Source organism: Macaca mulatta, chromosome 12 (assembly GCF_049350105.2).
Source record: "Macaca mulatta isolate MMU2019108-1 chromosome 12, T2T-MMU8v2.0, whole genome shotgun sequence".
Lineage (NCBI taxonomy): Eukaryota > Metazoa > Chordata > Mammalia > Primates > Cercopithecidae > Macaca > Macaca mulatta.
This window is the reverse complement of record NC_133417.1, coordinates 145,005,562-145,030,753: the sequence shown is the minus strand read 5'-3', so window position 1 is coordinate 145,030,753 and position 25,192 is coordinate 145,005,562. Positions and strand designations below refer to the sequence as shown.

The window sequence follows — 25,192 nt, the reverse complement described above, 5'->3', positions numbered from 1 at the left end:
GAGAGGAGGTGTCTGTCCATGGGCACCCATGTTCTGCTGGCCAGACCCCCTGCCTGTGGCACACAGGGCCGCACGTGGTCCAGGGCATCTGTTGTTCCAGCATCAACAGGGTTGGGGTGTGGGAGACCCTGTGGTGGAGCTGATCTGGGGGCTACAGAGGCAGTGTCTGAGGGGCTGTGTGAGGGGACACAAGGGGTTAGCTACTGCCTTCAGACTACCAAGAAGAAAGAGGTCAGAGAGAAGGGCCTGGGAGGCAAGGCCGTGAGCAGAACTGACCAGTGCGAGGCTGATGAGCTTTTTCTCTTGTCTGTACTTAGCCTAAAGACGGCGAGAACTCAGAAAAGGGTTCCAAGAAAGGGTGGGTGCAGCACACAGGCTGCTTGGTGTGAGGTCTGGGGTGTTGCTGCGATCACCCACAGGAGTCAGCTTCAGCCATTCCAGGAGAGCAGGCCTGGGGCAGTGGTGCTGCCTGCTGGGGGTCTTCTACCAAGATCCCAGCTAACATGGATGCTGTGTGTGGCCAGGGCAGGGCCTGGTGGCAATAGACCTGGATGGAACCCACCTTTGCTACCTCCCACTGCACAGCCCCAGACAGATGGCACAGACTTAGCCCAACACCATGTGCTGTATATGAGTCCCTTGGGCATGGGGACACAGGCCCTGGGGCACACAGAGCCACCCCCTCCTGCATCCGTCCACTGTGAGGGTTCCACCTGTCCTGTCACCTCAGTGCCTGCCATAAAGACCGGGCTTGATGACTTACCTCTGGGACATCGAGACCCCACCACCTCGACCCTCTAGCACCATGCCATGGGGATCGGAGGGCTGGGGTTGGAGCACAGGGATGTGGGGACACGAGGTGGTCCCTCCCTTTTCCCTCCCAAGATGGATGCAGACGGCGGCCAGTGTGGGAGCCCAGCCAGTGCCTCCTGGCTCACTCCACTGTGCGCTTTCCAGCCTATCACAAATGCCATCAAAGAAGCAATTTTATTCCTCCTTTACCGTGAGAAGGGAGGTCAGGCCCAGCCTCGACATGGGAAATGTGTTCCATGCCGACTGACTTCAAGTCTCAGCACAGGCCTGCATCCAACTGTGGAACCGATTACTTGGCAGCCTGAGGGCGATTTCCAGCCTAGGTGCCGGCCCTTTCACAGCGCTGTTCCCAGGCTCTGAGGGGAGGCGCTGGCAGGAGGCTGGGGAGGTGCCTGGGTTTCACCTCCACTCCTGGGCCCAGGCAGGGTCCAGGCCTCTGTTTCAGGTCACAACCCAGGCAGCAGGCATGACCCATCACGGTCTGCTTTGTGCCGAGTGCTGCACCAAACCCCAGGATCACTGAATCCCGCTGTCAGTGACATGAGGATGGAGCAGCCCCTCAGACCTGCCTGTTCCTGCACTGGGAATCTGAGGCCTGGGAGGGGCGCAGCTTGCCCCAGATCACCTGGTTTGGAGCGGAAGTGGGGCTGATTGTCCAGTCTAGTCAGTAGGAGCTTGGGCTCTGGGGTCAGGGGGCTTGCATTCAAATCCAGGTCTTCCCTCCATGGCACCAGGACCTCAGGGGCAATTCCTTCTCTCCTCTGGGCCTGGGCTCCTCTCCTGGGAGTGGTGTGGTCATAGCTTCCCTCCCAGGGCAGCTTGAGCCCTGTTGATGGTGGCTCTCTGGGGCCAGCCCCACTTCCAAGCTCTCCTTCCAGCGCGGCACCCCTCAAGGCTCACGAAGCCCATTGAGCTCATGTTCATGGCCCAGGCAGCCTCCTCTTTCCCAGGCTGCCAGCAGATCTAGGGCATCTGTTAGCTGCCTTCAAGGTTGTGAACTTAATCCGTGTAAACCCATCCACAGAAGTGCATGGAAACCACCTGTAGAAGCACCCGGACTGCTCCGAGCTCACCCTGGCCCAGCTCAGCGGTATGACAGGAGTTACTCCCTGATTCATGTGTTCAGTAAGTATTTGCTCAGAGCTGGACCCCCAGAAAGAAAGGCCTCCAAGCACATCATTCTCTCACCTGCCGTCCTCATCCTCATCCTCATCTTAAACTTAGGAAAGTGAGGCCCAGAGATGCCTCGGCATTCCCCAGGCTCCACGCTGTCAGAACCCTAGCTTGGATTGGAACCTCAGTCCTAGCAGTGCTTGAAGAGCACCCACCCACTGGGGTGGCACAGATCCCGGAGGCGGGGATCTCAGCTCCCAAGAGGACCGGGGTGGGCAGGGGTGGGGGGCGGGCGTACCCACCTTCTTCTGCCCGGTGCATGCTTCCTGTTTGCTCCCACCTCTCCTGAGTGCAGGCAGAAGTTCCTCTGGCCTTAGTGAGAAACAAAAACGCTCCCTAGGACTTCTGGATGCACAGCTGAGACCAGGAGGAAGCTGACTAAGACAGCTGGGCTCGGGCACCAGGCTTCTCTCCTCGCCTCGCATGGCATCAAGACAGCAAAAGGGAATCAGTGCGGAGCCCGCGGCAAGCAGGCGCGGCCTCAGGCAGGGCAGCGTGGACTGGGGAGGGGGCTGAGCCGGGCTCCTCACAGACTTGTCTCCATCCCCAACCTGCCCTCGCCCGGGGACACAGAACTCCCACCAGTCAGACTTCGATCTCTCCCAGCCAGACAAGAAGGGGGCAGCTGTTCCGTAAAGAACTTAAATGGGCCGTTGAGGATGCTGTGCCTGCAGATTGATATTTATGGAATGAACAGGGAGACCCCCAGCAGCCTGTGTGACGGTTGATGTCCCCGAGCAAAGGTGTCCCCGAGGTCCTCTTTCTGGCATTGACCAGTCCCCTCCGTGCCCCAACTGACGTTTCTTTTGCCTCATTCTTCAAAATACCCAGTGATCCCGGGTTGTCCGTGCCTGTGTTTCAGAAAATCCACGACAGAAAGGAAAGAGAGGCAGACAAATACGTAGCTGACCCTGCAGGAAATGAACACAGCCCACGTAGCAGGAAGAAAACCCTGAAGAAGCCAGAATTCCCATCCTCTGTGGAATGGGAGGGTGGAGCCTTCCCGGACCCAGAACGGGGTGCTGTGCGAGGACGCAGCTGAGAGCAAGAGCAGCCCCTGGCAGGATGCGCTTGCCAAGACTGAAACAGCAACAGCCAGCTGTGGTAGAAGTCTTGGTGGAGAAAGTTGATGAAATCTTCCAGAAAGTCAGATGGAAAGACAATGAAATGGAAACCGTGGGGACAGAGGAGAGGAACTGAATTCTCTCGAGAAGAAATGAGTCCCCAAGTCACTCAGCAAGGAAGGCTTGAGCCGGACTCTGGGCTGCGGCCCACTGCTCACTGGTGGTCCTGACCCTGAGGGATCCCTCCCTGGGTGGGGGCCTGGTCCCACTGGCTTCGGGTGGTGACTCTGTGATTCATTGTCTTTCCTTTGTGCCCTGGGGTGTCTCGTCCTCCCTGCTAGAACCAAGGACGGACAGGAGATATATATATATATATATATATATATATATATATATATATATTTTTTTTTTTTTTTTTTTTTGAGATGGAGTCTCGCTCTGTCGCCCAGGCTGGAGTGCAGTGGCCGGATCTCGGCTCACTGCAAGCTCCGCCTCCCGGGTTCCCGCCATTCTCCTGCCTCAGCCTCCCGAGTAGCTGGGACTACAGGCGCCCGCCACCTCGCCCAGCTAGTTTTTTGTATTTTTTTAGTAGAGACGGGGTTTCACCGTGTTAGCCAGGATGGTCTCGATCTCCTGACCTCGTGATCTGCCCGTCTCGGCCTCCCAAAGTGCTGGGATTACAGGCTTGAGCCACTGCGCCCGGCAGGATATTGTCTCTTATGTAAGTGAATCTCTCACAGCAATTTCATTCGTTCCAAACTCCAAAGGTGTGAACATGGAATAACAGGAAGGTCATGACAGGGCAGGGCAGCGGCAGGCGTGGGGCCTCTGGGCTGTCTGCCGGCTCCCGGGGAAGTCAGCAGGCACGCCTGCCACCTCTGCTACTGTGGCCAATTCATGTCGCTGAGCATTCCAGCTCAGGGAAGGCTGGACTGAAGGGAAATGGGTCCAGGGCGCCCTTAAAACCGTGGCACAATAACCCAGCTGCTACCGGGGCCTCACTTCGGCTGCCGGCGCTGATTTTTTTGTCTCATCTTTTAGGATTTTACTAGGACATTTAAATCAAGCGGCGCGCAAACGTGTCAACCACAATGCAATAAAGAAAAATGCCCTCCCATGATGAAAGAGCCGTGGCCTGTGATAAACATGAAGGCCGAGGCTCTGGTGGCGTTTAAAACTGGGGAAGAGCCGAGCTGTAGTAAAGCGTATCGGCAGTCGCTTCCCCATTGTCACAGCCCCCGTGCATTTCTGAAAAATTAACAAGGCAAATATTTGAGATCTAGAAAGCTGCCGTTTCCCACATACCAGCGCTTTCTCATAATCTTTTTGTGTAGGAATCAAAGGGTAATGGGAACCACGTGCTGTTTATGAAGCAGCAATGGGTTCTCCGCGCTGTGCCCATGACGGCGGCTCAAGGAAACGCACACTCTCCTTCTGGGAATTCGACTTTCTGGCTTTATTCACACGGTGTCTATTTCAAGATAGGCTTTGTGGTTTTGAGTGAAGAAATGAGACGGAGGAGTGTGTCCTGTACACTTTCAGCTTCTTCACACAGAAGCTGGTGTGGCTCTGCACCTACCCACTTTCCAGGGAGCCTCTGTGTCATGTCCTTCCCGCTGCCTCCGAAGGGCAACACGGCTTCAGAGGCATGTGGCTGACGGGTCCAACCACTCTTCCAAAGGCAGCTTTTCCCTTTTGCTCATGCAGGAAACCCAGTCTCTTTTCTTGGGCTGGGAGCCTCCGAAGAGGGGTCCTCTCTTTTCAGGGCGGCTGGGTGGCAGCATTCAGGTGCTTCTTAGGAGCGTGGGAGGTGGAAGGAACAGGGGACACCTCCCTTCATGAACAGCTGAGAAAACTGAAATAGTAGGGAGATTAGCTCTGGACCCAGAATGCAGGTCTCGCCCTCTGTTCCCAGTTCTGTCACCTTTCCCTTCTTTTCTCGCCCACATCAGAGTTCACGCTGGCTTCCAACTTTCCCGGTTTTCCCATCCGGTTCTGTGCATGGCACACCCAAAACCCAAAACTCACTGGTCTTGGCCCTGGTGTTCCAAGGGTCCCAGGCCCACCCTCCTGCCCTCTGGGAGGTTTCCTCCTCCCCCTTTCCTCCGCTTCTATGTTGGGTCAGTCTCTGGCACCTCACACCCAGCCTCCTCTTCTCTCCCTGCTTCCAGTTCCATGGTGACCCATCTATCCCAACCTTGGCTCCCCACTATGGCAGAACTAATCTTCCAAAGCCACCACCTTCATTGTGCCAACACTTCTGCAGCAGCCTAGAATCCCTCCCGAGGACCCCAAGTCACTAGTGAATTGGACAGTATTCTCCCCAAAATCATGTCCTCCTAGCACCTCAGAATGTGACCTTATTTGGAAACAGGGTCTTTGCAGATGTAATTGTTAAGGATCTTGAGATCGAGTCCTCCTGCATTTAGGGTGGGCCCTGAATCTAGTAACCAGTGTCCTCATAAGGACAGGAGGGATACAGACCCAGATGTGACCAGGAGCAAAGAGCAGGGCGATGTGTTCACAAGCCAGGGAACGCCACAGCCACCAGGAGCCGGAGAGAGAGGCATGGCACAGGTCCCCCAGAGCTTCCGGAAGAACTAATCTTGGAGATACCTTCATTTCTGACTAGTGTCCCCCAGAACTGTAAAGAAATCCATTTCTATTTTTTTAAAGGCCCCCTGGTGTGTGGTCCTTTTCTATACTGGCCCCAGGAAACTAACACTGATTACTTAGGCTGGACAAGAAAGCCAAGGTCTGCATCAGCTAGCCAACCTTCAACACCATCGGGCCATTAGTGTGCAAGCCTTAGGCACAGAGTCTTAGCCCTGTCCCCCTCGGCACCATCCCACCTGTGACAGCATCCTGCCTCAGCCTGAGGGTCACAGCCCAGTTCTGCCGCAGGAGCCTTCAGACGCCTGCGGCAAACAAGCCTACCCTTGGAGCTGCAGGCGTCATCATTCCTTTGAGGACTCCAAATCCTGCTTTCAGCCTGGCCCTTCCTCCAGACAAGGCCCTCATTTTAAATTCCTGCAAGGACTTCCCCCTTGGAGACTCTGTGATAGTTGTGCCCTCCTTCCATGCCAGTGCCTCTTCCTGTCCCAGGGGTCCTGGAAGAGGCATTAACGCAAACACAGTCTACCAGACTCTTGAGTCAGGGCTGTGTGGAGCATCCATTGGGAGATGTGTCCTTGACTTTACCCTAAAAGCCTGGATGGCTCCTCTCAGCCATTCACACTTAGGGTGAGGAAACACCTGTTACAAAGGGAAGCTCTGATGCCTGCTAGAAACCGCTGTCCCTACAGCCCTGGGAGGCAAGTTGAGACCCCAGCCTCCTTCTTCTCCATGTTTAATAGTTTTTCATCTTCTCTGACCGCCTGTGATAGCTCTGGCTAATGTCTTGATAGAAAAGGTGACTAAGGGCCCTAAAGGACCTTACCAGTAGGGCAGGGATCATCCTGTCTGATGAGCCTGTGGCTGAGGCTGGAGCTGGGAGCTGCCTCAATGCAGAGGCTACATCTTTGATCAATATCTGAGCTGAAAGGTAGGAGTCTTGGCAGAGGTGGAGCCCACGCTACAGCCTGGCAGGGCTGGACCAGCAATGACCTCCCATCTCAGTGGACACTTCCTGTTAAGTTGAGCAAATCGGCCTTGAGTGTGAGGAAAACTAACTAATGGGAAGCATAAAGAACCGTGACTGTGTCATGATGACAGCTATGGCTGGTGTGGGAGCTCCTTATCTCTACAAATGAAATATGCTGTCAGGAAGCCCCTGCCTCGCAGATACTACTGGCCCCACATAGCTGTAAACACATTGCAGGTTTAACTTGTTTCATCCTTCTAATGACTGTTATACAGGGAGGAAATACTCTGATCCTCGTTTTACAGACAGGAAAACTGAGGCACAGAGGGCTAAAGCAATTTGCCTGCAGCTGTGGCAGAGCTGGGGTTGGATGCAGCCAGTCCCACCCTGAAGTCCACACCCTTCACCACTGGGCTCGGCACTGGGACTCCACGCAGGGTTGGGGCAGTTGGGGATGTACCTGCAGGACAGAGGCAGCCCTGCTGTACCAGATAGTGGGATGCAAACTGCTGTGACAGATAAACCCAGAAACCTCAACAGCTCAATACAATAATATGGAATTCTTGCTCCCATGAAGTCCAGTCAGCGGTGGCCGAGCTCCAGGCACGGATGGAGACTCTGCCTTCTTGAACCCCTGGCTTCTGAGGTCTCCCTGAGTGTGGATATCCAGCCAGTGGTGGAACGAGAAGAGGAGGAGGGAGGACAGGAGGATGAAGGATGGAGAAGGGATGCTTTCGTGGAGAGAGGAGGTGATTATGGGCCAGGCTTGGTATGGTGGTCACGAACTCTGCTTATACTCCAATGGCTAGAATGAGTCACGTGACCACTCCAATCCCCAGACAGGGCTGGGAAATGTGGCTTTAGGGGCTTGGTGACTGACTAGGAGGGGTTCTGGTGTGCAGGTTTTCAGCTCCATGCACCTGAGGCTGGTGGTGCTCCCTCCTTAGCTGCCGGTTGTCTCCTGTCCCCTCCCTGCATTGTCGGTCTGGGCCAGGGCAATAGCATGGAACTGTGCAGAGGACATTCTGGGGGGAAATGACCCACTCCTGGGTCTGTGCAGTGGGACCGTGGGGTCACTGTTTTCTGCAGTGGGGAGGGGGATACTCAGAGCCACCTCTCCAAGCTTTCTTTTGGTGGGTTGTGGGATACTTGTCTCCCTTTGATTCCCTGCCCCTTACTTTCCCTATGAGATGGGGTAAGATGTCATGACCTGGTTGAGATGTGGTATGAGCCAGGGTGCTAGGTTGGCACAAGCCCTTTCACCAGTATGCCTTGCAGCTGGGCAAATGAAACCAGAACCCAGCAAATGAAATGTTCCTTTGCTGTTGTCCCTATGTACTCCTGGGGACTTGGAAAGGAGGAGTGGTGACCAGAAATAACAATAATGATTATGGTAAGCAAACTTGATTGAGGGTTTCATTGCCAGACAGTGTTCTAAAAACCTGACATGTGCCAATTTATCCTCCTAACAATGATATGATAAATATTAATATTGTCTCCAATATTTTTAGTAAATAAACTTGAGACACAGATTTGTTCATGTAACTAGTAAACTTCATGGAGGAGCTTTAAACTCAGGTGGTCCAACTGCAGGGCCCACACTCTGACTGTGATTTCCTTGACATTATTCAATAGGAAAAATGTTGCTCTCTCACTCCTACCAATTACACTAACAAAGTAGTATTTTTTTGGTTTACCCTGCACCTGTGAAATGACATTCTCTTGACTACTTCTAGAAGCCCCAGGTGTTCTTGTTTCTGGAGGCAGCCTGTGAATCCCCAGCAGTCAGGGATGGTTTGATCTCTCTGTCCCTCCTGACCAACTGGAGAAGATAATCTGGAGATCTGTGCAGGTTCATGAGGTTCTGGAAAATGTATAGGGGAATAAGCCACAGAGTAAGAGAGGAGGGGGCAGTCAGCATGAAGCTCCCCCAGGGGACTAGGGTGCAGGATGCAGCAGGAAGCCTAGGGGTCTTAGTTGTATAATTTCTACAGAGTCACAAACAGGCAGATTGCCTGCTGGATGTAAATTTTAGACACATTTTGACTGGCTAAGCATTATTTCTTAGAGTTCAGATTGATTTAATACATTTAATAATCTAGAAATCCTGGTTTCTCTTGATGAACCAGAAGAGCTGGCCACATTGGGCTCAGTATTCCCCAGGACAATAAGCTGGGTTCACATGGTTCTTTGGGTGGGGGCTGTGTACTGCCAGTCCCTGCTGACTGGACCACATCCAGTTGTTGACACCAGTTGGCCAAGCCCATCTCTGCAGACATTATGATCTGGGCCCTTTGGTATGGGGGGAGCCAGGTTCTGAAAACTGCTTGGGGAGGAGGTGGTTCTCAAATTTCTAATATAGATTAATGCAGTTGAATGTTTGTGATCAATATCTCAAAGATTTAATCAATAACATGAAGTCATATGTAGTTATGTGGGTCCTACTTTACAGCCACAAAAGATCAGCTGTTTTTAGAAACTGAAAACTTATACCTTAAGAATATATTTTTATGAAAAAGGTAGTTCCAGGAGTTGATGTCCCATTTTACACCTGCAGTTAACTAAGTCCTGCAGGCTCACGACCACTTCTCAGGGGACATTGATGAAAATAGTATGGTTAATTGGTGTCAACAACTGGATGTGGCCCAGTTGGCAGAGACTGGCAGTACACAGCCCACACCCAAAGAGCTGTGTGAACCCAGCTTATTATCCTGGGGAACACTGAGCCCAATGTGGTCAGATCTTCTGTTTTAACAAGAGAAACTAGGATTTCTAGATTATTAAATGTGTACAATCAATCTAAACTCTAAAAAATAAGGTTCAGCCAGTCAAAATATGTCTAAAATTTAGATCCAGCAGGGAATCTGGATCTATTTTTCTGGACCCACCTTTCAAATGTGTGCTCTAGGAGAGGGTCATGGTGGTGTCCACACTTATAAAGTGGACAGAGTTCAGAACAGCATTTGCCCTACCAAAGCGTTTTTCAGGTGACATAAGGTCCACGGCCGTTTTCTCTAAACTGTGTTTCATTGTGTTTCAGGTCTATTTATAGCTCCGGGAAATGCTGATGAGGTCAGTGCTCACAGGTGGGTCTGGAGATTGAAAAAGCACTTTTCCACCTGCGAGGGAATGTGAGCCTCCCAACACCTGTCATGTGAGAGAGAACAGCTTCCACCTGAGACTCCTCGATGGGTGTGGGGGTGGGGGTGGTAAGCTCTGAGCTCTGGCCTCTGTCTGAAGGCAGCTGCAAATGGGTTTTTGCCATCCTACCTCTGCTGCTGTGACCCCAAGGGACCAAGTGATGTGACCCAGCAAGCCCAGGTGGCAGGGATCCCAGGCCCTCTGCTCTTAGACCCCCAGAGGCCAATGGCTCAGCTCCCCTCCTGGAGGGGGCAGTTCTGCTCCAGGCTATCTTTAGGCGGGACCTGAATTGAGTGAGACCACCAAGGCCATCTTGAACTGGATTATAACATCTGCTGCCTCACTGCAAATGCCAGGGCCAGGGTGTCAGGGGAAGATGCTGACTCTGGGTTTTGTGTCTGAGATGGCTGGAGCAAGTGATTGCAAAAGGCCGTTTTCCATGCTCACCCTCCACCGTCGACTGGGTCTCTTGGAATGATGCGGACAGTGCTGCTGTGACCAGTGATCAAATGCATCTTCTGACTGGTCTGGTGATGACCCGACATGCTTTCTGTCCAAACCCAGATGGTGGCAGGTGCCAACTGAGACCCTGCACTCTGCCCCTGCCTCTGTGCCTCACTCCGGCAGGGCAGCTCGGAGGAGCTATGAAGGGCCCTCACCCGGGCAAGACCTCTGCAGAGCCCAGCTCCAGCTGGCAGGGGTGTTCATGGCACGGAGTCCCCTGCCCGCGGCAGACAGCGATGTCTCCTGGCACCACGGCTGCTGCACCTGCGGTTTCAGATTCCTTCCCTGTCCCGTCGCTGGTGTTGCGGGTGATTTATTTGCTGCTTGGCAGAACTCAGTAGCCCTTAGGAAATGGATGTCAGCTTATTGTGTTTGGGGGAGGGATGGGTATGTACTTTCCGCTACATGAACTGGAGCCTTCCTAGTTCTACGTCCGTCTGCCCACAGGCTGTGTTGGGAGCCTCGGCCTGGCCCTCACCCACTCACCTTCTTCGTGGTCTTTGCCTGGAGACAGTGGCTACAGCTTTCCCAAGTCCCAAGTTCATGAAAACAGCCCATAGTAAGAGATGCTTGCTTTAAACATGAACCCAGATTCATTGTCATCTGACATTAGAAATCTGAATTCAAAGATTTCCTGGTGGGACGAGGAGAAGATGAGGCTCTCCTCATGCCTGCTCTTCTCTGTTCCTGGCTGGGCACGTGAGGGTCTCAGCACTCACAAGACGTATCTTCTCATGAATTACCTGGTGTTTGGGACAAGCAACAACAGCCCTTGGCTGGGTGGATGGACCCCAGAGTCAAGAGACGTCAGGGAGACCTCAAGGCCAGGAAGGCCACAGGAGCTGCCTCATAGTCCCGAAAGTGCTCCGGTGCAGTGAGCTGTCCTGCGTGATGTGCAGATGTGCAGCATAAAGGGAGGTAGGTAAAGGGAGGGTGCCGATGGGGGTGGCCAGCAGCCACGGGGTTATTTGATGTTGAATGTCACACTCCTTTGGTGGCGTGGGATGCTTGGGGAGTGCAGACCCTCACAGGCACCCTGGACCCCACTCCACAGCCCGGCATGTGTGCCGTCAGCACCAGCTCCATGCATCTGTCTCCCCAGCACCCAGGACACAACATTACCAACAGGCTGAACCTCAGAGCCGGGGCACGCACGGGACCTGGATCGAGGATGTGTGAGGGACTGACTTTGCCGAGCCACCGTCCAGCCCAGGTTGGGAGACAGTCATCTCCTGGTTCCACCCAAGATGCTGCATGGTGCCAGACCCAACCGTGACCCTCACCACACAGGGCCCAGGCTGCCACCAGGATGGAAAGTGACTCAGGAAAGCAGGTCACCCCCTGCTAACAAGACCCAGTCACTGCTTTGGGAGAGGCGGGCAGTGGCCCTGGGAGGAGAGGGTGGGGGTTGGAGTGTGGACTAAGGACATCAGTGGGAAGGGGCGGGAGGTGTGTGGGCCCAGGCTCCATGCCTGGAACATGCGACTTGGCCTCATCAGATTGTGCTTACAAAACAGACTGAAGAGAAAGTGACCAGAGGTTGCAGGAGCAGGACTGCAGAGCTCTGAACCCCAAGCATGGAGCCCTTCTGAGCATGGGTGTCAGCACTCACGGGTTGAATGCCCATGAGGCTTGCCTGGTACCTGATTAGGTTTGGATATTCACCCCTCATCCACGGAAAGTGCCGCTGGGAGAGACAGAGCATACACCAGCAGTGCCTGGGGCTGAGGGTGGAACTGGGGGCTGACGGCAAGCAGGCTCGAGAGGATTTTGGGGTGATGAAAAAGTTGTAAAACTGGAGTGTGGCGATGGCTTCACAAATCTGTAATTTTACTGAAAAACATGCAATTGTATGCTTGCTCGGTGGGTGAATTTTATGACATGTAAATTATACTTCAGTAAAGCTTTAAAAAGCACACTGCTGGGCATTCAGAATTTGCAGAACAAATGGTCAGCCATGGGACTCTGCCTCTGCTCCCTCTTCCCTGCCTCAGTTTCCCAGTCCATGACAGGGGAGAGGGATTTCTAGAGAACCTCGTGCTCTTCAACTCTGGGCCTTGTTAGCTCCAAAGCCTCTCCCAGCCAGTCATTCCCAGGAGCAGCGAAGGCCACGTAGTGCCTGAGGTTGGCCCAGGAGAGGGGTCTCCTGCCCCTGGGAGGAGCACCAGGCAGGGACCACTCCTGTGGTTGTTCTGGAACTGTCGCCTAGCCTCCCGAGATGTAGATGATGGCAGGTTGAGGGTGCCCTATGCCAGGTGGTGCCCAGGTCCATTAAAGGCACAGCATCAGTCTCTCAGTGCACCTTCTCCACCGCCCAAAAGCTGTGCTTGTGGCCATGGTGCAACCTCATAGCCCGGGTCCATCAGGCCTGGAGCAGTGTTCAAGCTTCACACCCCAATCCAGGTGTGGTTTCTGGAATGCATCTGCCACAATAAACCCCTGGGGTTCAAATAACTGCTAGAAACATGGCTCTGTGTCAGGGCTTGCCATTCCGGCATCAGTACTGAGTGCTCACTGTTATGGGAGCGGCAAGGCAGATGGGGAGCCCTAGGCCTGTACAGCTGCTGACTGAGCTCCCTTGCAGACACAGAGGCCCCGAGGGTGAAACCGTGAAACTGAGCACAGCAGCCCGTGGGTAGGAGACACTGAGCCCAGGCCTCTGTGCCACACCTCCCTGAGGAGATGCAGGAAAGCGACCAGGTGTGGGGCCTGCCCAGGGTCTCCCCAGAGGCCTGTGGATCTTCAGGCTTCATCCAGATCAGGTGGGGTCCCTAAGCCAACCTCCTCCAGCCCTGCAGGCACAGGCACCTTCGCACAGAGGAGCAGAGGGAGGGAGTCAAGTTGGACAGGCTGAACTTCTCCCTCATGGGCTGGTTGGCATTGACGCCTCGGGCCGGGTCTGCAGTCAGTCCGGGGGCTCCTTAGGGAGACTGGCAGTGCTGGGAGATGAAGACACTGCGCCTGCCACGTCACCTCGGCACGCGAGTGTGCTGGGGACAGATTTGCATCCCTCTATTGTGCGTGTATCATGTGAATATTCAGTCACCAAATGTGTGGGGATAAAATTAATGGATTCTGATTCATCTGGAAAACTCCCTTCCCCACTGACAATGTCTTTGATTTTTTTTTTTTTTAATTTATCTTTGCCAATGGCCAGCATGAAGTTAAGCCAATATGAAAATATGGACCTGCGCTCCTTGAGCCCCCGAGGAAAGACTGGTCCCAACGTGGCCCCCACCACGCCCTTGAGGACACGCCGTCTCACGGGAGGCCCTCGAACTTCCCTGAGTCCTGACCCAGGTGAGTGGGCACCAGCGTCTTCCATTGCACACAGCATTTCTCCTGAGTCCAGATTCCTGTTTTCTCTGGAGACTGCCAAAAAAATGTCACCTACAGCATCTGCCTTTCTTTTCTTACGATTGAACTGGCTGTCCCCAGCAGATGAGTCTGTGGGAGCAGATGGGAAACTGGCGGAAACCCAGGGAGGAGGGGGAAGCCGGGTGGCTGGCCACCTGGAGGCCAGGAGTTGGCCACTGCAGGGCACCCCTGCCCTTGTGGGTAGGAGCCTCCTCCCTGGAACCCTGTAGCCTTCAGCAAGACTCAGAACACACACGTTGTCCCTCTTAGAATCACAGCGTGTGCTTCTGTGCGAAGGTGGCCACAGCACACACGGAGGTGAGGACTCAAGCACGGCCAACAGCCAGACTATACTCTCCACCTCCCGTCACTATGACCGCCGGCTTCTCCAACAAAAGGTTCTGGGCGGTGCTGGCGAGATCCCCAGGGCACCGTGCTGCGTGTGAGTGTGCACGGGCGACTCTGATACAGCCCTGCCCTCAAACAGCTCCGGGATGTGTGGAGAGAAACATCTGGACACCAGTAACGTGTTTTGGCAGCATGGTGGTCACAGGCCCGCCAGCCACCAGCCTCTGTGCTCCATATGGGGTGCGGCTGTCCTTGGGATGGTCACCTACAGAGCCAGCAGTTGGCAGGACATCCTCATCTGAGAGGCAAGGAGCAGGACAGAAGGAAAGGCTGCTTTGAAATCCTGTCCCTTCACCCAAACTAAGGACACCTGGGGATAAAGCAAAGCTCTCTAGGAGTGGACGCTTCGACATGTCTCCCCAGGTACCTCCCTGTGCACCCCCCATTCGAACCTGCTTCCCACAGGAACGCCTGCAAAGACACACTCTGAAAACTCATCCCAGGAGATGAGCGGCCGTGTGAACGGACCCTGCACACGAGGGGAAGCTGCACGTCCACAGGAGATCGACTGCCCTGGGCTGCTGGGCAAGAGAGTGTGAAGGCGCCGAGTCGGCATGCAGAAGGCACTTAATAAGTGCTAGAGGAACTTGAATCTGCCGTGTGGGGATGACAGGGTGTTCAGAGCATCTACTGCTGTGTAACACGTGACTCCTGAACTCGGTTGAAATAACAACCGTCAGTCCCTGAGCTCACCAGTCTGCAGTTTGGGGGTGAGGGGGGCTGAGAGATAGAGACAGAAAGAGAGAGAGGGGAAGCTGGTCACGTTGCTCTGGGAAGACATGTCTGGGCAGTCCTCCCGTCATGGCGGTGATGGTGGGGTGCGCTGCTCAGCAGTCCTCCCGTCATGGCGGTGATGGTGGGGTGTGCTGCTCAGCAGTCCTCCCGTCATGGCAGTGATAGTGGGGTGCGCTGCTCAGCAGTCCTCCCGTCATGGCGGTGATGGTGGGGTGCGCTGCTCAGCTGTTTCCCATTAGAGAGAAGAACCCTTTCCAGAGGCCTCCCTCCCTTTGACCAGGTCAAGAGCTAAGGCTGAATGTTGCCTGGCACGCTGTGAAGTCCCATGGGCCTGTGGCCCTGCCTGACTCTTGGGGAGCCTACGGAAGTGGGGAGGGGTGGGCAAGAGGACGCCAGGAGGAGAAAGATCAGTTCGGGGGAATTAGCACCAGGCCGGAGGGCAGGAAGAACAGCCATCCCCACTCCCCACTCAGGATGGCCAGGCCTAGAGCCTGCAAAGGGGTCAACCCTTGAAATTCAGAAGTCCCAGGCCAGGCTGCCAGCTCGGAGCCTCACCTATGAATTCTCCTGAGCCACTCCACATCCCTGAGCCTCAGTTTCCTCATCTAGGAAAGGGTGAATCACTGCACTTTCTTCCCAGCTTGGGCGAGTGGCATGTGATGCTCGGGGCCCCGCTGCGTGGCATGGAGACCCCTTTTCTGACAGTGAGATCACCTTAGTTCCCACACAGCCGTGTATTTTGTCCCTCACGTTTGCACAGCCTAAGATTTTGTCTGTTACCGCGTACCCTTGAAAGGCCAGTGAACCTCCAGCCTCTTCCGCATGCACCTGCAGCTGCAGCCTGAGTTGAAGGCAGGGCCTGCTCTGCCCCCAGGCAGCAGTGGAAAGGGCCAGGAGTCCCTCATTTCCACACCTGGGTACTCCCTAACCCTACAGGATGGATCTTTTTCAGCAACTGGGGCATCTGAGAAGGAAGTACAGTGCATAGGAGGAAGAAGAGTGGCCGGTGAAGCATTTCAACTTCATATGCTAGTTGCAAAAGGCCTTTCTGCAGCTGTCTCTGGATAGGAGGGCCCCGTGTTCTCCAGTGGACGTGTGTGTATGAGGAGGTCCCCACTGGACTCCACCAGTGGTCCCTGGAGTCACAAAGAGCAGGTGGCTATACCTGCAGACTTTACCTATGGGGTCACTTCTGTGGGCTCTGACCTCGGCACACCTAGGATGACCTTGCTGGGGACCTGGGAAGAATGCCAGGGAGCTGCGGAGTTCCTTTCTTGACTTGTGAGCTGGACAACAGGCCCTCTGTGCTCAGGATCCATGGGGCTCCTTCACTGGACCCCAATGGGCGGTCACAGAAGGTCTCACTGGGCCCGGATGGACACGTCACAAAGGGTCTCCAGAGGAAGCTGTCACCCTTCACAGGAGCTGCCATGAAGGGCAAGTGACACTGTGCGCAAAAACATTATGCAAAGCAAAGCAGACCGCACAAATCCAGAAAATGTGGAGAACAGGGGGCTGCCCAGGCATTTGGTATCATTTGTAAGTAAGACAAGAACTGCAGGTTCCAGGAGGTGGCGGGTGTGCTTGGCAGGCGCTGGGCTGTGATTCTCTGACGGGTCTGATGGTGCCTGAGGCCGTCCTCTGAGGAAGGGCCACCTGCTCCGTGTGAGGGAGAGAAAGCACTGCCCGTGCCCTGAGAGCTGATGTTATGCCTAAAAGAAATGCACACAAGCGGAAGTGTCCTCGGCCAGATTCTCCCTCGCTACAAACATGTCTTTTGGCCAAAGAGAAATTCTAGTTGCTCTAAAGACAAAATCTGCAGAGCCCGTCTTATCTCTGGCATTGCCACTGCCTTCTCATCCTGCCACGTGGCCCTTCCCGTTGCCCAACCTCTCTCCACCTCTGTCACCTGACAGACCTCTTTTTCCAGGAGCCCCTCAGCCAGCGGGAGTGCACTCCCAGCTTCACCGCTAGGCATTCCTAATGGAATTCTGCTTCTTTTTCATTTCTTTCCAGGCCTCCTTTTATCCATGAATCTTAAAATTTCCAAATGATTTAGCTGGTCCTTGGAACGGAATCCCTTGTATAGAAGAACATAACAGCTCAGAGAAGAAAGACACGTGGCCAAAGCCACAAACAAGGCTGAGGACTGCACCGTGACTGGAATTCAGGTTTCCAGGCCAGACCCTTCTTTGCAGCTTGGAGGAGAAGGATAACACATCAGCAGAAAGAAGACTCATGAAGCAAGCTGGAGATGCTGCAGTTAGCAGAGGGAGTGAGCTGAGGAGGCACTTCTTCCACTCAGGGAAACAGCCAGGAGCTGCCAAGTGACACACTCTGACCAAGGAGAAGCTTGCCAGGGACATCTGAGACACCTTTTCCTTTCCTCATGGAAATGGCAAAACAGCTGGCACTGCTCTTCAAGAGTGGACGCAAAGCCTGGAGGAGCAGCAGACATCCCGCAAAGGCGAGAGAAAGGCCAGGAGAGCCACAGAGCCTCTGCCCGGATGTACAGCTGCTGAGCCAACACCAACCAGCACTGACCCCCAAACCACTTGCCCCGTGAGAAAAACACACTTACTGGTTTACACCATTGTTTTCCGGGTATTTTATCACATGCAGCCTAATTTATTCCCACATGATGCGGGTTTTCTGCCGAGATGCAGCACACAGCCACTCCATCTCAGGGGAGCGATAGGTGCAGGAACAACAACAAATTTCAGTCTCTCGACACAGTCGACTTTGTTGCTTCCTGACTGTCCCGCACAGCAGGTGCTCCTGGTCCATGGAAACCTTCCTTCTGCACTTTTGCCCTCCCCCAGGTCAGCGGAGGATGCTGCATTCAGCCAGCAGATGGGAAACACGCGACAGTTTATCTACTGATGCAGAACGAATCACCCCCACAACTTAGTGGCTTCAAACCACAAACAGTTATGATCTCACAGTTTCTGGGGGTTGGAAATCCATGCACAGCTCAGCTGAGTGCCCCCACCTTGTATTCTTGGATGAGGGTGGAGTCAAGCCCTCAGCAGGGGCTTGGGTTTTATCCGAAGGTTCAACTGGAGTGGGTTCCATGTCTAAGCTCATTCATGGTTGTCGGTAGAATTCAGATCCTCATGGACTCTTGGACTTGGAGCCTTTGTCCCTGGATGACCATTGGCTCCAGCCCGTGCTCAGGCCCTTGCCATGGGGGCCTCTGCCTGGTGTAGTGCACAGCATGGCAGCTGGCCTCATTAAAATAAGGGAGAACAGGAGAGAGGGAGGGTGCTGGGACAGGACAGTGAGAGCAGGACAGAAGCCACCATCTTTTTATGTCCCACCCCATTACCTCTGCAGTGTTCTGTGTGGTCCCTTCCATACTCAAGGAGAGGGGTCCCACAAGGGTGTGAATGCCAGGAGGTGGGGATTGCTGGGCATCTTGGAGGCTGCCTCTCACAGGCACAAAGGCAGGCCTGTGCCTTGTCCACCCGTCCTGGGGTGGCACACTTCACTTCTGCTTGCCTGTCTCATCAGGTGACCACACCTGACCACGAGGACGCTGGGCAGGCAATCTAGCGAAGGTCCAGCAGCCACAGGACATGGTCAGTAGAGTGACCACAGTCAGGCTCTGCCCCACCGGGTGGAAGCCCCTTCCTCCAGGACCTGCAAGGCTCCCTGCCCTCATCGGCTCCCCCAGCCCAGGAGACGCTCTGTCTCACGTGCTGGAAGGTATTTTCCCTTCATGCTTCTGGCTAAGATACTCTGTACTTCAGATTCTTGCTCTTCCACTGAAACCCAGGGCTTGCGTTTTTGGAAACAAAATCCATAAATTCTCGCAGGGGATGAGATTTCTGCTTTGACTAAGTCATGACCCTCTGTAAGGCAATGAGCCTGGCGCTGCTGACCACCTGCTTGAATTGGAGGATGGACAGAGAAGGAGAGATTATGGGGCAAAAGCGGAAGGATAGATGCCCTCCAGGGAACACAGCATACATTCTAATCCCTCGACCAAGGACTCTGATGATATCAGGCAAGCTTGTGGTCCCCCGCAAATACCTGGCCTTTGCTACTCAGGTGGGAGATGAGGCTTGGAACCACGTGCCTTTTCCATTGGGCTGCTGGGAGTGAGTGGGACCCGTGTGTTCTGTGGAAACAGAGGCTCTCAACAGAGTCCAGCATCGGGGCGTGGCTGCCTCACTCAGAGGTAAGAACGTGGGTCAGGGTTGATGTTCCCTGAGAAAGTAATTTTAAAGTAATGTTGACTTGCTCCAACCAACACACCCCCCAGACATCTTCACCATGCAAAAAAATGTTGTGTCTAATGCATGTGTCCTAACAATGAATCACTTCACTGGGGCATCTTAGAATGCCTGACACGCATGCCACGTGGCAGCTTGGGTCTCCCCACAACACTGCTCCAGTCCTGCACACTCATCCAGAACTTGCCACCACTCCTGCCAAGTAGTGAATCTTTCTCCTGCTCTTGGAACTTATGAGACTTGAGGGCCACCTCACTGAATAAAATGCTGCAGAAGTGACACCATATGACTTCCAAGGCCAGGACAGGCAAGATGAGACAGCTTCTTCTTGGACTTCTTTTCTGTCAGGACCTTGACCTTGTAATCAAGCCACCACGGTGTGAGGAAGCCCAGGTGCTCTGGCTGACAGCCCCTGCAAGGTCCCTGCCCACAGTCAGCATCAGCCACCAGACATGAGTGAGCATTCAGGCCACTTCAGACCCAGCCTGTAAACCCTCCCCGCTGGCGTCCAGGGCACAGGGAGAAGCTGTCCCACCCAGCGGATTCATGAACAAAATAAAGGTTGTCATTGTTATTAGCATCAAGAGTTGGGGTTTGTTACACAGCATTAGACAATAGCCACGGCACATGCTTCCTAGCGCACTGGCCCAGGTGGATAACTTGTTACATGTACAGTGAGAGCCACCTGCTAGTGGAAGGGATGACAATAGGCAATAAACCAGTGAAACCAAAAAGAAGCAGATTTGGTTTAACACTGTTTTTCCATGGTCTTGCACTCTGACCGTGATCTCCTGGGAGACCAGGGCATAATGATCAAGCCACATGCCCGTGAATGAGGATGGAAGAGTGGAAGTGGTGTCCAGAAAGGGGCACGTGAAGACGCTGCAGAATCCCCCATTCTCACGGCGTGCAGTTCTGGCACAGGCTCCCAGTGCAACGTGACGCCTCCCTTCTCCGGGGAGAAGGGCCTGTATCCAGCTCATGCGCAGCGGCACAAGGGCATTGAAAAGGCAATGAAATGAAGTGAAAGTTTGTGGGGGCTCTGGAAACAGACCCCACCTCCACTCCTCCCACTCACGGGAGATTGTCACCAGCCGATCTGCCAGGAGCCGCTCCTGCTGCCCTGGACCACACTCGGAATGCCCTGTGGGCTGTCCCCAGAGCCCAAGCCCCCAAGGCTGTGCTGGCCTGCACTTTCGGCTGCCCTGATCTCCACCTGCAGGAGAAGCTGCAAAGATGTTTACAGTCAGGCTCTGACACCCCTACCCTGTGCAGTGGACCCAAGGTGTGTGGGGCCTGAAGATGCTACAACCTTGGAGACCTGCAAGAAAAACAGAAAAATTATAAACACAAATTTAAGCATAAAAGTGAACAGTTATTTTGAATGAGAAGAAAATTGCAACCAATTACGACTCTTTAAAAACTGACAAACACCACAAGCATCACAAAATGAAGAAAAATAGCAGCATCAGTCATTTACTAATTATCAGCCTGTTGTACATTTCTCTCCAAATTTTGTCTGTATACTTTTTCATGGTCTCTTCATGCAAGCACACAACGTCATTTCTATGACGAAAATGGAAAGATAATCCAGTCTCCTCCAGCATGAGTGACCTCTTTTTTCTCTTAGTTGTTGACAGTTTAGAAAAGTTCATTTTAACTTGGCAGCCTATTGTTGATAACGACGAGAGAAATTTTAGGATTCTTGTCAAATTTAGGAAAATCTCTACCATATTTCTTTCACACCTGATCTGTAAAATATTAATGCTTTTTATGTTTTCTTGGGTAGTGAATGTTCTTAAAAATTTCGGATTGATATTCTGAACTAATTTCACTTTTGTTGAACAGATAGTGGGTTTTCAGGTGGCAAAAATTACAAATTCCTCGTAAGAATTTTTTCCCATTGGATGGGAACTACACATTAGAGCTCCTGGAACTTCAGTCTTATTAGCTTCATGTAAATTTCGCCGAGCTTGTGTGTCCCCAGGCAGGCGAGCCTCTCAGCAGCAAAGCCAGGGCTGTGCCATCGCCCACCGCACAGGGCTGTGGGGAGTCAGTGCGGCCGTGCAGGTGCCAGCCCACTCCTAAGTGCTGGATACAGATGAGCTTTATCATTACTTACTGCTGTACACCCTGGTAAATGTCTCCACAAGACTGTAAAGTGAATATTGGCAGCATGTGTTAGAGCAGCCCGGATAGTTCTCCTGCAAAACACAGACCTTGGGAAACCTTGGCTAACTCTTGTTTGTTTGTTTGTTTGTTTGTTTGTTTTTTGAGAAGAAGTCTCGCTCTGTCACCCAGGCTGGAGTTCAGTGACGCGATCTCTGCTCACTGCAACCTCCACCTCCCGTATTCAGGTGATTCTCCTGCCTCAGTCCCCCGAGTAGCTGGGACTACAGGCGTGCACCACCACACCTGGCTAATTTTTGTATTTTTAGTAGAGATGGGGTTTCACCCTTTGGCCAGGCCGGTTTCAAATTCCTAACCTCAGGTGATCGGCTTGCCTCAGCCTCACCAGGTGCTGGGATTACGGGTATGAGCACCTCACTCAGCCAGCTAACTCTTTGGCTGTCGCCCAGTTTTTAAAGGACAGCACTGTCTTTCCAACCCTAATGGAAGCTAATTTCTTGCTTATAAAGAGTTAACTAGAAATTAGCTTTCACTAGGGGTGGAAAGACAGTGTAGTCCCTTAAAAACTGGATGACAGCCCTACCTGCACAGCCAAACACATCTATGAGAACAGTGTGGTAAAACAGTACACGTGCAGGTGAGAATGCCGCTAGGGGGAGTGCAAAAGGGGGACACCCTCCTGGAAACTGGCTTGGCTGTGCCCTAAAATGTCAGCCACATACCACTATATGACTCAGCAGTCTAGGTCCCTGGGCATTTTCTCTAGATAAATAAAAACCTGAATGTGGATGTTTATAGCAACTCTAGTCATAATCACCAAACACTGGAAAACCCAAATGCCCTTTAACAGTGGAATAAATGACAGCACGTTTGTGTCATGGACCACTTCCCAGAAATAAAAAAGAACTAACTTGATACAGGCAACAACCTGGGGTGGGTCTCAAGAAGTCACGCTGAGCGAAGGTAGCTGTGCACTGTGGGACTGAATCTGCTCCGTTCTTGAAGAGACACCACTGTGGGGATGGTAAACAGGTCAGCAGCCCCAGGGGTTTCGGTGCAGGAGGGTGTGGCTACACGGGGCAGCAGGGGGGTGTCGTGCTGATGGAATGTGGTGGTGGTTACACAAATCTCTATGTCTGTTAAAACTCACAGAACCACGCACAAACAATCAATGCTACTGTGTGGCTCTAAAGTGCTGCTATAAAGAAATACCTGAGACTTGTGCTGCTGTAAAGAAATACCTGAGACTAGGTAATTTATAAAGAAAAGAGTTTTAATTGGCTCATAGTTCTGCAGGCTGTACAGGAAGCATGGCTGGGGAGGCCCCAGGAAACTTACAGTCATGGCAGAAGGCGAAGGGGAAGCAGGCACGTCTCACATGGCTGAAGCAGGAACAAGAGAGACAGCGGGGAGGTGCCACACTCTTAAACAACCACATCCCGTGAGAACTCACCCACTAAACAGTACCGAGGGGATGGTGCTAAGTCATGGGAACTCCACTCCCATGAGCTGATCACCTCCCACCGGGCCCCATCTCCAACACTGGGCATTACAATTCGAGGTGAGATTTGGACGGAGGCACAGGTCCAAACCATATCAGAGACAATGACAACTACACAGCCAGGGGAGCTCCCTTCTGGGCCCAGATGCCCAGGACCTCAACCAAGTAGCTCATGGGGTAGCAAAGGCTGCATGCCAAGCAGGGTTTAGGCGTCTGAGCCTTGCTCGTTTCAGAAGCACACGTGGTGGAGGAGCAGACGGACTGGGGTCGGGGCCTGCGGGCAACCTCCTCCGAGGGCAGGGCCGGTATCCAGGGGACAGGAGAGAGGGGTAGCCTGGCAGCGCCTCGCAGGCATGGAAGGAGGGAAGGAGTCATGCACATCTGAGAGGCAAGAAGATTGCCCATGAGGCTGCCTGGCCGGGGACGTGGCAGGGGGAGCCACAAGGGTCCAGGGCCCTGAGCAGCCTCCCAAGTGGTGAGATGGGTCAGGCCTGAGTGGGCAGTGCTCAGAGAGTTGATTCTGAGATGTGGAAAGGTGCTGAGGGCCAAGCCCTCTGAAATGCCAGCAAAGCACTGGTCATGTGAGAGTGGGAAGGGCGGTTAGGGAGGGGACTGCTGTGTCACCAGGGACACCCAGCTGGCTCTCCGGTTCTGGACCCCTGACCACCCCCCTCCCTCCCAGATGCCTCTGTCCATGCTTCCTGAGAGGCGACCTCAGCTTGACAGACAAACCGTTGGGAACCAGGAACACAAGGAGCCCACCCATGCACGGGGCTGGCAGGGGTCTGAGGAAATTGGAAAGAGATTTTTGTCTACCCACACGGAGTCCGTCTGATACAAATCCACTGCAGGATGCGGCACGGGCCAGGAGCACCCAACCCCTGCCTGGAGAATCGAAGAGAGTGACGGGAGCAGCCCGTTTCATGCCATCTACCCCGTGGTATGTGGCGTTTCTAATTTTAGACGCAGGTTGTCATGGCAACAGGATGTGTTTTTTTGTTAAATATAGCAGCTGTTTCAGTCTCACATGCCCTGTGGACAGGAGTGTGCTTTTGCTTGGAAAGCACTCGGATATTAGGTGTAAGGAATGAGAAATGAAAAAGATCGGCTTTACACAGGAGAATGGAGGAAGCGTGCCTGATAAACAGTGTTTTCAAAGCATCAGAGCAGAGGCCGTGCGATTCCAGGCCAGGGGCTTTCCCCCAACTTGCCAGCGCACCAGTGTCTCCGAAATAAGACCGCACGGCAGAAAACCTCACTCCAGCCATGCCCAGGGGCCCAGGCTTTGGGGGCTACCCAACAAGGGTAGCTATCTGGGGCCCTCTACACTTGGGCATATCACGTGAGCTTTGTTGGTCCTGGTCTCTCCATCTGCAGGTCAGAAAGGCACCAGCTCCCAGGGCCCTGGTTCCTGGGTGGATCCTGCACCCACTGGCTCTGGCACTACTTCATAAATGACAGTCCTATGTCCACTGTGAAGAATAATGCACACTGATGCGAGTGAACACAAGGCAGCTTCCTTCCCACGGCCGTGTGTCACCTGCGAAGGAGGCTAACAGAGCCGTGCTCAGGCCTCCCAGGGAGGGTCCACTGGGTCCAAGCCCTCTTAGAGGAAAGGCTGCTTTCCCTGGGCCCCATACAGAGACATCACTCAAGCACTTTGCCCACTTCTCTATTAAACAGCAAATCCCCCATATTAATTTTCTGTTTCTGCCACAGAAAATCGCCACACATTTAGTGGCTTATGACAGCACGCAGTGATTACCTCACAGTTCTGTTGGCCAGAACTGCAGCTCAGGCCCACTGGGCTAAAATCAAGGTGTCTGTAGGGCAGGGCTGTGTTCCTCCTGTAGGCTGAAAGGGTGAATGCATTTCTTCATCTTTCCCAGTGTCTAGAGGCCACCTACATTTCTTGGCTTGTGGCCCCTTTATCCATATCTGAGGCCAGCGATACCACATCTTTCTGACCCTTCTTCCACCGTCATTTCTCTCTGTGACTACAGCTGGGAAATGTTCTCCACTTGATGGTAACTGGCGACATTCACAGATACTTACATCTCTAAGTAGCTCTCAAAAAATCTTTTAGAAGAGACCATAATCATCACTTGAGCATGCCTGACTTTCATTCTTTCATCCACTCATCCATGCACTTATCCATCCATCCACTCATGCATCCACATACCTACTCATCCGTTCATCCACCCATCATTCATACATCCACCTATCCATTCGTCTGTCCATCCACCAGCTCTTCCATTCACTCATTTACTTGTCCATCCACCTACCACCCATCCATCTACTCACTCGCCCATCCACCCATCTATCCATCCATCCATCTACTCACCCATCCTTTCATTCATTCATCCATCCATTCACCTATCTACCTACCCCTCCACCCACGCATCAGTCCACCCATCCACTACCCATTTATTTATGCAACAATCTATCCATTCGTCTATTCATCCATCCATTTGCCATTCATCCTTCCACGCATCCATCAATCCATCATCTATCCATCCCATCCCTTTCATCCATCCATTCATCT

General features: G+C 53.2%; 1 long non-coding RNA gene across 1 annotated transcript in view; it reads right to left on the bottom strand.

The window, feature by feature from the left end:
- Window positions 1-17,430, bottom strand: part of LOC106992788 (uncharacterized) — a 36,207-nt gene extending 18,777 nt beyond the window's left edge. The window contains exon 1 of the long non-coding RNA XR_001438840.2: window positions 17,360-17,430. This is a non-coding gene — a long non-coding RNA (uncharacterized LOC106992788). The remainder of the gene's footprint in view (window positions 1-17,359) is intronic.
- Window positions 17,431-25,192: the final 7,762 nt, after the last annotated feature.